This window comes from Anabas testudineus, chromosome 24 (assembly GCF_900324465.2).
Source record: "Anabas testudineus chromosome 24, fAnaTes1.2, whole genome shotgun sequence".
NCBI classification, from domain to species: Eukaryota; Metazoa; Chordata; class Actinopteri; order Anabantiformes; family Anabantidae; genus Anabas; species Anabas testudineus.
The window spans coordinates 834,627-845,819 of NC_046632.1; the positions used below are offsets into that span (position 1 = coordinate 834,627).

An 11,193-nucleotide genomic window follows, 5' to 3' on the forward strand; every position below is an offset into this window, starting at 1 on the left:
TTTTATATGAATTAGAAACAAAATCACATTGACAAAATTAAAAACCAAGTCAAAATACAGCAGCAGTAGAGCTGTGTGCTGTTTATTTTGCTTTAAACTGTAAACTCAATCCCTATGTCAATGCTATAAAATCACACATGATTTGGACAAACAATGCTGATATTTTAAATCTGCTTTTGGATTTAGGGTCAAAAGGTGAATATGAACTTTTACAACTACACATATAAAGGTTCCTATTATGCAAAACCCTGCTAATTTCTGTACATGTATATCAATCTATGGTGCATGTAGACACACACCAAGTATGTTAGATTATAATAAGATCAATTTTAGTAATCAACGAAGGGAAATTCAGGAAGTACACTTCATCCTTTTGGCTGCTATTAACTTCAAGACTGAAGCTCAAAGATGTTTTTTTGTTTTGTTTGTTTGTACTGTGTTAGCTAGTTGAATGTAGCCACATTAGCTGCAGAGTAATGCTACACAGCATGCAAGATATCCTAGAGAGATCATGTGAAACTTTTTAAGCTATATTTAAAGCCTGTGTTTTTTCTGAAAATAAATGATTATCTGGTTTTCTTGTATCGGACAGCACATCACATTTACCAGAAACAATAAAGGCTATCTGCCAAAAATCTGCCTGTCTCTGAAGGAGTCTTCAGCCTCACATGAGTAAAGGTCTACAGCCTAGTTTATTTGGTTTTACATTCTTACATGTTTCCATTAAAATTTGTCATGTTGCTGACAAACAAGATCCTTTAGGAAGTTGAGCCTTCACCAACATTTTGCTCACAACTGATATCTTGGACTGCTGTGCAGGTACATCAAGTGTTATTACTTTTATCTTGAGGAAATTGTCTGAGGTCTCTGCTAATATTACATTTTTTATTAGTTTTATTTTTACTGTTCTTGATGATTCTTTGGTCCACCTTGTTTTACAATGATAATGTGCACTAACCACAAGCAAAACCATCAGCTGGAGACCCTTTCTTCAAAGATTACAAAGAAAGAATGCTGTATGCTTTTTAATTAACAACACTTTTGTAATTTACATGTGGTGTTTACTATAGCTCTTGTAAATTCGGACACATTCAGAACACAATAAATATACATACAATGTATATAAATTACTCTGAGAAAACGTAAATTCTAAACTCAGTCATTATTTAGTCAAGCACATATAAAGAATTAAAAAATACCAACCAGTTATTTGTGTGTCACATATTACAGAAGGTATGTGGATTATGGAGCATCTGTGGATGATGGATCATCTTTGAGAAAGCTTTTTTGCATCTGTCACCAAAGGAACTGTATGGAAAACATTAGCAGTCAAGCACCAGTGTCCTGTCCAGTAGGGTTGTTTTGCTTGTGTTGAATCCACAAACCACACAGGCCAGAATAACAGCTTTTTCCAACATACAGGGAGGCACCAGCCCCACAGGACTCTGGAAACTGGAAAAAAGACAAAAAAAAAACAAACATATTGTAAAACATTTTTATTTCACTTCATTTCATTTGCCAAGTAAAGATCTATCAAAAGTCTGTTACCAACTCTTGTGGTATCCAGCTCCAGCTCTTTACTGTTAGGAGTCAGTGCAGCCTTGAGTTGCCTATATATATATATATATATATATATATATATATATATATATATATATATATATATATATATGTGTTATGTTATGCAACACCAGAATTTCCCTTTACCCATCTTCTCAGATAGATAAACAAACTAAACTTACTGATGTGTTCCTCCTTAGCTGTAAATGCCCTAGGTCAGCATAATGCACATGCATTTGAAACTCCAAACCGGACAGACGTGTAACAATTTCAAACACACCACGTCATTATTGTATCAGAAAGTTGCTATGCAAAACAACTAGGCCTAAATTGTAGACAGCAAGCAGAATTATGTTACAAATCATCACTAAGTCAGCATTGAAGTCTGTATCCATGAAACTAGTGGGCTTCTAGGTATGATTACAGTCAGATCCACCATTCTCGTTGGTCAGTCACACTGAGTTTAATGTATTTCAGCAACCCATTCCCCATTACCAGGGTGACAAGAAGGATGCTATAACCTGAACTCTGCTATGTCATATGCGCTTCTACCAAGAGATGTGGGGATCACATCTCTTTTGCATTCTAAGTGACACACCCCAAATAGGCTTGTTCTTTCAGAAGGCTTAAGGCACACATTTTCAGGCCAGTGGGAGTGTTCTACATCTATAGCTATTTTTTGGCATAAAAATTTACAGACACATTCTTGAGACATCCACAACCAATATCATTTAGCCCACAAAGCGATATAATTTGGCCTCCTTTAAACAACAAAGAACAAAACGCCATTTTTATTAGATGATCTAAATTCAAAGTAAAAGTAAAATAGTATTGTACAATATTGCTGAAAGGTGTGTCTTGTTATTACCTTGTTGATACCATGGCTGTCCTGTGGTATAACAGATATAAATGTCGCATTGAGCACTTTGATCACACTGACACCAACAGCATGTGGAGAGGCATCTGGACGATAACTGATTACAGACACAGTGATCAGCAGGTCAGCCATGATCCTGCTCTCCCCGATGCCTTAAACAGTTCCTTTGCACGCTTTGATACATCTAGCAGCAGAGGAAGTGGACAGCTTCTATAACTAGTGGGCCAGCACCAGCCTCTAGTCCTGCAGATACACCAAGTGAGCTCCACCCTGATGAGAAACAACACTAATAAACCAAAAAGTCAGCTGCCTCCTGTCTGAATGATTACTGGCCAGTCGTTCTGACACCTATAATCATGAAGTGCTTTAAGAGGATAGTCCTGAAGTACATTAAAGACGGCATCCCTGCCGGTCTGCATAACACATAAGTAGGTTTGTTGGGTTTTCTATATAATTCTATATACAGTTCTATTTGGTAAAGTCTTAAACCTTAAACACTGTCAAGTGAGATCACTTCTGTTGTGATTTGGCACTATACAAATAAAATTGAATTGAATTGAATTGAATTAACTTGATCTCCCCATACAGCACACCTGGTGAAGAAGGGTCAACAGAGACTTTTCTTCCTCAGGAAGCTGAATTGGGCTGGACCTTCCTCCCAAAATTTTTACAGGGTCACAATAGCAAATGTTCTCTGTCTTGGAATAACAGTGTAGCTGCACGGTACTTTGAGCCCGGGTGGTGAGAATAGCACAGAGGATCATAGGATGTCCTCCATGCAATCTAGACTCAGTGTATGCTAGTCAGGTCCATGAGAAGGCCAGTTGTATTGCTGCAGATCCCACCCACCTATGTCATGGATTGTTTGTGTCTCTTCCTTCATGGAAGAGGTAACGAAACATAAGGACTAGAAATAGCAGACAAAAACACAGCTTCTTCCCACCCTCCCTTCATACACACACCCCTCCCCTCACAGCCTGAAGCACACACTTGAATTGACCTGTGGCCCTCCTACATCTCTACTGCTGCTACTTATTGTACATATTATATTTTTTTTACTATTTACCACTTATTGTTCATTACTGTTAATATGTGTATTTTTAATTCTCTTGATGAGAGCTACTCAGAGAAATTTCATTGTGGATGCATAATGACAATAAAGAATTCTTGTATTATCTATCATATCTTATTTAGCTGTCTACGCAGAAATTTATCTTAGTTTTAGCAGAATTTTAAGTGTACTTGATTTAAAAATGAAGCATTATCAGCATTATCCTGTAAGGATCTCCTCTTTCTTCTAGCTGCTCCTCTCTGCTAAAAGTAGTAGAGTGTTCAGTGTTGACAGCCTTTATCATGCACATGTATTCTTGTAAAAAGCTGATTAGAAACATGTATACATGGCAGAGAAGTTGGAGTCCTCAGGGAGAAATCTGACCTGGGGAAATCAGACTTTGCATACCCATGAAACCAGCCATTTCAGTTACATGACAGTTAGGAAATTGGCTATGGTTAAATATAACATCTAGCCACTAAAAAGTAGTAGAATCTAAAATGTAAAGCTATAATCAAATATCAAATCAATTGAACTTATCAATGTCAAGGCAAAGTCAATGTCCAAAGCAGAGGACAGTGATTAAGCTCCACAGCTTTAACAGTGTCAGTGGCACTGTCTGTGATAGTGACCTGATGCTCCTCTCACAGGGCCTGTGCAGCTACTAAGTCTTTCTTGGGGAAATAGATCATCAACATTACTGAGTTGGTGATGCAAGGAGATGTGTTTCTTTTTACGCTGTTTTTTGTTTGTATTTCACCATTTACTATCAGGGTACAGAGAGCTGGGTTCAAGTGAGGGCACAGGATTTACTGATGTCACTGCAATAAAAACAATGTAGTCCTGTACACCAACATCAAAGAAAAAGAAGCAACTGAGACCAACTGTTGTGTTGCCTTCATAAGGACCAGAAAATAGCAAGGCATAACTCCAGAATAACAGCTGATGCTGGTAGTCTGTATCATTCAGGGACTGCAGATATCCAACAGTAAACCAAGTAGCACTTCAGACTAGGGTCAACGGTGCAGACACACAACAAAACTATCCAGACAGATGTTCATCAATGGCTAACCTTCAAATTGATGTTTCCTAGCAGTAGACCATAGGATTTTTCCCAGCTGTTCAGACCTCTTTTTTATCCTATTAAGCTAAAAAAATCTTTACTCAGCTGACATCTGCTGTTCTCCAGTGTAAAAAATGAAAAGACAGTCCGATGAAAACATAAACTATGAAGGTTTTGTCACGGTCTCCAGCCACACTCCCTGTTCAGACCATATGTGGTATTATTATTGCTCTCTGTCTGTGCCTCTCCACTCTCTCCCATTGATTACCTGATCAGTTCCACCTGTTCTGACACACTCTCTGATAAGCAGGTCTGCAGCTGTCTGTTTCTAAGCCAGATTGTCCGCATTCATCGTTGAAGCAACTCTCCAGCCTTTATACCAGATAACCTGCTATCGACCTGGACCGTCCTTTGACTGCTGGTTCTTTGACCACTTGTTTTCTGTAAGTTGCACCTGTGTCTTGGATTGTGGATTTTATACTCTGTTTACTGCTATATCTACAGAGCCTTTTGTCAGTATCTGCCTTTCACAGTACGCCTCTCCAGCCTCATTGAGCCTCATTGAGCCTGCATCACCTGCTTCATCCCCTCCCAGGATTCTGCCTCCTTTTATCGCCTCTCAGCCTCCATGGTATCCAGAGCCCTTCTCGGCAAATGCCAAATTGCCGGCATAATTTGGACTACACCTCCCAAAATTCTCTCCTTGTCTGCCACCTCCTTCCGGATTACTTCCTGGTTTTTGCTATTACTATCTCTCTAGTGAGTCTCAGTTGCACAATTTCTTATTCACTGCACCTGTTTAGCCTAACTCCCCTCTGTTCTTTTTAGATCCCGTGTCCCAGATTAGACCTCAGTTTTGTTTTGTTTTTGCCTAATTGGTGAGCCATGGCTGTGTTGTGATTCCTGAAATTCTCTGATAAGATTGTATTTTTAATCAGTAATAGAAGACACAACTCACACAGGCTGATCCCTGTGCATTAATTTGCTAGGGGCAAGTACTAATACTCCAGTCACTATTATACCACTAGTACTAATGTTGTTCTATGTAAACTTTACAACACAGTATTGTGACAGCAGTGACGGTTCAGCTTTCACTTTTTCCACCATTACATTGTATGTTTAATTTGTACAATAAAGATATTAAAATCAGTAACATAAAACAACTCTGCCAAAACGGCATAGTTCAACTGACAAAACTCAGTCTTTCACATTCTGAACATCTCATCTACATGTTATCAACAAATTACCAGAAAATATCTTGCTTTAATTTACCATAAGGATTGCACATGACTACTTACAGTCTAATTTGCCTACAACAAATTGTGTTTTCTGCTTATGGTCTGCTGCTTTATATATAGATTTATCTCGGTGATTAAAGTTTCTCGTTTGCAGTAATGTTGCAGACAGTGTTAGATTTAAGCAGCAAAACTAAAAAGTCCATGTAAAAATTGAAAAGCTCAACACAACAACTCACTCTCTCAAAAAAAAAAAGATTTGCTGAAATTTAAAATGTAATCACAGCTTTGATGAAGCTGGACGACTTAAAGCCGCTTTGATTCACTGCAGAAACTGTAGGTGTGTGATCAACAGTTACCTGTGCAGAACAGTGTTTAGGCTCATAAGGCTAATATGATCCCTGCGTTAAAGCAGAAGATTTTGATAATTAACCATTGCTGCACATAAGAAAACACACCGGTTCTTTTAATTTGAGATTAATTTTTTAAGGATCAAACTGCACACAGAGAATAGGTTGTCACGTTCACACACATATTTTAATAAAGCAAAGCATTTTGAAGACATGTAATCGCACAGGCTGACACCGCAATTGCACCCTGTTTATGTCAGTGAAGATTCTAAGTCATCCTGGTAAAGTCATCGCTTCCATTGTTACACCTAACAAGCCTATTAAAGCCAGGCGTGAAATGATGCCAAGTTGGTTGGGGTGAGTGGAAAGAGGCGAAAGAAAGGGAGAGCAACACAAGCACTTGAGTAGTTTCATTTTCAGTTACTTTAAGGTTATACTTATAATAACCAAATAATTTTTCTAAAGTTCTTTATTTCTACTTTGAGTGTATGTCAGAATAGTACAACACTTTCACTGTAAATTTATTACAATACAGTAACATTTTTAAAAACTGATCAAAAAACTGTAACTTAGTCAGACTAAAGTCCATAAAAACAAATTTCTTAAAAGGGAACACTTATTCTTTTCTACTTGCTATACATTTTAAAATACATATTCGTTACTTCAAATACAATAAAGAATGTGAAATGGTGCTTTTATTTGTAGTCTACTTTTATAGGGAAATGCACTTTTGCTCGAGTATTGAGTTTGTGTAAACTGCACAGCCCCTGCCAGCAAAAGCTACAGCAAATGCCAAAATGGTGAGCATGTAGGCTACCTGTTGCTGTCAAACCAAAAAAAAAAAAAAGCATTGTGACAACAGGCTTATGCCAGATACACCACAACAAAATGCTGTTTTCCATGCAGTCTCCATCAATCAGTGAACAAGGGCAAACTATTATTATGCTAATTTCTAATGTGGGTTGTAGGTTTTTGTGTTCAAGACAAATAGTGGCACCAATTTCTAATCATTGGATGTGACTACAAAAGCAACTAGTACAGACAAGCTTGGTGTAGAAATTAACAATTCAGCACTGATTTTGCAAATCAGAGATTTTCTTTCTTCTATTCAGTTTATTTGTGTTCAGTTTGTATTGACACAAAAGTAATTTAATACGTAATGAGGGAGAGAACAAAAGCAACACAGAGACATACAGCTATCTAATGAGAGCCAGATTTTCATTTAACTATACGTTGTAAATAAATAGAATATAATTTGTTTGACAAAGTCACTGTGAATAACACACATGGTGGGGAGCGAGTCTTTAGCTTCCTCAGTTTTAAAGTGTAGATATTAAATCAAAACAAAGTCACATCACTCTACATTTGGCTAGCTAGTAGCATATCGGCTAAAAGTTACTGTATTATTGTAGCTATAGTTAGTGCCAAGACACGCAGGTAAGACAGACAATAAAGAGGAGAGAAGAGGAGGCCCTACGGAAAAGACAGTGACAAAATAAAAACAACTTGATAAAGTCGCTGTGAATTCAACAGAACAGGCTGAGTGAGTTACGGTCTTCTTACTGAAGAAAGTTAACTCGGTAATGTTATCTAACTAGCTAATTTCATGTGAATGTCTCTTCCAAGTCGCAGAACGTAGCGCTAAGTGAAGTGAGCAGTGTTCCCGGTACAACTCCAGCCCCAGAGATTCAGCAACGTCACGTCAAAACACACCCAACAAACAAGCAAAAACAACCGAACTAACCTCAAGGACGAACTCCCACACGAAGTGCCACGGTGTTGAGCAGTCCAGCAGTCCAGCAGTCCCGCTGGGCGCATGCTGTTCGAGAGGAAACGCCTGGCTTGAAAACACAGCGTCGCTTCGCTGCTCGTCGTCCTCGCTGCAGTTGTTCTCCCGAGTGCCCGCTGACGACGCTCGCGGGAGCGCGCACAGCTTAAACCAGCTCTACCAGACACACAGCATTTAATAATAATAATAATAATAATAATAATAATAATAATAATAATAATAATAATCCAAGTAAAGTACTGTTTAAAATCATTAATGCGAATGCTTTCAGATGAGTAAAAATAACAACACCAGCAGTTAAATTTTTTCATTTAATCATTTTATTTCGCCAATAAACCCCACACACGGTGCATGGATACACAGTGTTAGAGAAAAACCTTCTCTGTAAAAAGCTTTTACAAGCTTTTTATTTTTCTAAAGGTATTACTATATATTATTTCAGGATCGTCCATGTCATGTGACTATGTTCAGAAACAGTTCTAAAACGTTCAGCTACAGAGGCCACTCCTTTATATTCAATATTAGTAGGCTACTCTGCATATTTATGAATATAAAATATTCCAGTGTAAAATATTACTATACTATTGTAACAACATCCATGTCATGTTATCTATAGGTTCTGTAAACAGAACTCTTCTGCATCTTCCTTTGCACTTAAAAAAAAAACTTCTCTGCTCTTTTGTACTCACATCTCTTGAAACAGAAACACTTTTTTATAGCACTTTGCTTTGATGTTGTTTCTCCTTGACTCAGATTTTGTTTGTACCTCACTTGTAAGTCGCTTTGTGTAAAAGCGTCAGCCAAATGACTAAATGTAATGTAAATGTAAATAAAAGTTGAAGAAAGTTGTCAAAGTGAAAACAGGTTTCTACAAAGAAATGATAATTAAATAAAAATATGTGAGGTGAAATCAGTGTTTGCATTAATATTCACCTTCTTTAAAATGACTGACCTAATCCAATAGAATTCCAGATATTTGGTGCTAGCAGTCCCGCAATTAGTGAAATGGGGATCACCTGAGGGCAGTGAATGTTTTTCAAGTTATTGCATTACAAAGAAACTTGTGTCTGGAAGGTCCAGTCACTGGTTATTCAGTATTCCTGGCTACTATTACACCATGAAAAGAACACTCCCAGCAACTCAGAGAACATTGAAACATTGAAAATCATAAGTCGAGGGATAGATACAAGTAATTCTCCAAGGCACTGAACATCCACTGAGTTCAGTGATATCCATCATCAAGAAATGATAGGAATATGGCACATGTCTAAATCTACCTAGAACAGGTCGCCCACACAAACTGAGTTACCGTGCAAGAAGGAGACTAGTGAGAGAGGTCACCAACACACCGATGACTACTCTGAGGGAGTTACAAACTTCAGCAACTGAGATAGGAGAGACTGTACATACAACAACTGTTGCCGGGGTTCTTCACCAGTCAAAGATTTATGGGAGAACGCCACTGCTGAAGAAAATTCAATTCAATTAAATTCAGTTCAGTTTTATTTGTATAGCGCCAATTCACAACAAAAGTTATCTCAAGGCACTTTACAGTGTAAGGTTTAAGACCTTACAGAAAACATTTATACAAAAAAATTATAGAGAAAACCCAACAATCCCATTTGAGCAAGCTTTAGGCAACAGTGGAGAGGAAAAACTCCCTTTAGAAGAAGAAACCTCCAGCAGAACCAGGCTCATAGTGGGCGGCCATCTGCCTCGACCAGTTGGGGCAGGTCAACTGAATTCTTGAGATGTACAGCTCCAGGCCGAGGATACACAACTACAGGAGAGAGAAGACACAAATTACATTAATGACATGCAATGGTGGCATTTGCATTGATATAGGAGAAAGGAGAGAGGAGAGGAGCTCAGTTTGTCAGAAGAGGTCCCCCAGCAGACTAAGCTATATCAGCATAACTAAGAGATGGTTCAGAGTCACCTGATCCATCTCCAACTATAAGCTTTATTAGGTCTAGTCTTAAATGTGGAGAGGGTGTCTGCCTCCCGAACCTGAGCTGGGAGCTGGTTCCACAGGAGAGGGGCTTGATAGCTAAAAGCTCTGCCTCCCATTCTACATTTGGAAACTCTAGGAACCACAAGTAAACCTGCAGTCTGAGAACGGAGAGTTCTATGACGTACTACGAGGTCTTTAAGATAAGATGGAGCTTGATTATTTAAAGTTAAAAATTTAAATTAATTTCTGGATTTTACAGGGAGCCAATGGAGAGAACAAACGTAGGAGAAATGTGATCTCTCTTGCTAATGTCAGAACTCTGGCTGCAGCATTTTGGATGGCTATCTCTTGATGGCCATAGTGACTCTTTTGAGTTCTTTTATTCAATTTCTGTGAAAGTTTCTTAGTTTCATCTACCAAAACAATTTTTTCTTTCTCAAGCACCATTACTGGAGAGCCACACTTGGTTAGTCCCTACGAGTCTTCTCTAAAATATAGTATGACCATACCAGTATGTGTTTGTGTATTTGACTGACACTCACTGTAACATAAGCCTAAATGTGTGCTGTAGTGTGTGTTCTACTAATATTACATGTATATAGAGACATATAGGTCTGAGTGTGCCTCTGTTCCTAGGAACCCCCCCCCCCCCCCCCCCCTTTCTTTTTTTTCACTCAGCTCTGAGATTGCATAGGGGAGGGAGGAGGAAGAAGAGGAACTCACTTTCCGTATAGCTTTGACTTGCAAACTGAGCACAACGGCACAGCAGCAGTTGCACAGCCAACCCAAAAGCCGATCACAGCTAGAAAAAGACCACTACATATATATACAACAACAATTTTAATAGTCCATTCCACAACGTCACACATCCCAAGTCACGTTTTCAAACTGGCAATTTGCTCTCTCAAGACCATGAAAATCCCAAACAAGTAACATAGTGTAAAATACCAATACACACCATTCCACACACTTTTTACACTAGCACTATTCGCCACTCACACTCTCACAGCCAAAGGTCGCACATCACAACCATCACAGCATTAAGTACTATATGTGTATACACTGTTGTGCCCAACAATCCCAATCTGGTCATACCTGAATTTCGGGACAGCAAGTTCTGTAATAGTCCAGATTAACCCCAATTCAAGTCAATATAGTTTAAATGAGCTTTATTGTGACCCAGGCAGGAATTGCTCCGTTCCGAGAAACACATATCCCTGTCTCCAAAACCACATTCCACCTTCAGGCCAAAGTACAAACAGCTGAGACTCACATAACTCTCTGTGTGCGTGTACGTGTGTGTGTGTGTGAGTG

General features: G+C 38.5%; 1 protein-coding gene across 3 annotated transcripts in view; it reads right to left on the reverse strand.

The window, feature by feature from the left end:
• The window catches only part of ankrd6b (ankyrin repeat domain 6b), a 31,579-nt gene extending 23,553 nt beyond the window's left edge, over positions 1 to 8,026 (reverse strand). For all 3 annotated transcript variants that reach the window (XM_026341302.1, XM_026341299.1, XM_026341300.1), the window contains exons 1-2: positions 7,881 to 8,026; positions 1,204 to 1,452 (exon numbers count right to left, since the gene is read on the reverse strand). The gene's annotated coding sequence lies outside the window, so the exon portion shown is untranslated. The remainder of the gene's footprint in view (positions 1 to 1,203; positions 1,453 to 7,880) is intronic.
• Between the last annotated feature and the right edge of the window lie 3,167 nt (positions 8,027 to 11,193).